This window comes from Pterocles gutturalis, unplaced genomic scaffold, assembly GCF_000699245.1.
Source record: "Pterocles gutturalis isolate BGI_N339 unplaced genomic scaffold, ASM69924v1 scaffold2196, whole genome shotgun sequence".
Taxonomy (NCBI): Eukaryota; Metazoa; Chordata; class Aves; order Pterocliformes; family Pteroclidae; genus Pterocles; species Pterocles gutturalis.
The window spans coordinates 2,660-2,930 of NW_010097456.1; the positions used below are offsets into that span (position 1 = coordinate 2,660).

General features: G+C 68.6%; 1 protein-coding gene across 1 annotated transcript in view; it reads right to left on the minus strand.

The window, feature by feature from the left end:
• Positions 1-271, minus strand: part of SPATA20 (spermatogenesis associated 20) — a gene marked incomplete at its 5' end in the record, with an annotated part of 8,734 nt that overhangs the window by 225 nt on the left and 8,238 nt on the right. The gene's annotated exons all lie outside the window — the stretch shown is intronic.

Sequence of the window (271 nt, forward strand, 5' to 3'; positions counted from 1 at the left end):
AGACAGGCCAGGAACTAGTAGCGTCCCCCCTCACCCCTGCCCAGAGACATGAGGGGACAGGGAGCCAAGGGGACCCACACCAGCCAGCCCTCAGCCAGCATCCTGCGGTGGCCACGTCCCCATCGCACCTGCACCGGAGGGAGCGCGTGGTCCCACCATCCCTAGCAGCTTTGCCTCCCATTTCCCCCCTCAGGCAGGCAGGGATGAGGCACAGGGACCGGACCCAGGTCCCTGGGGACACCCCCCAGCCCCAGCTGCAGCATCACCCCGG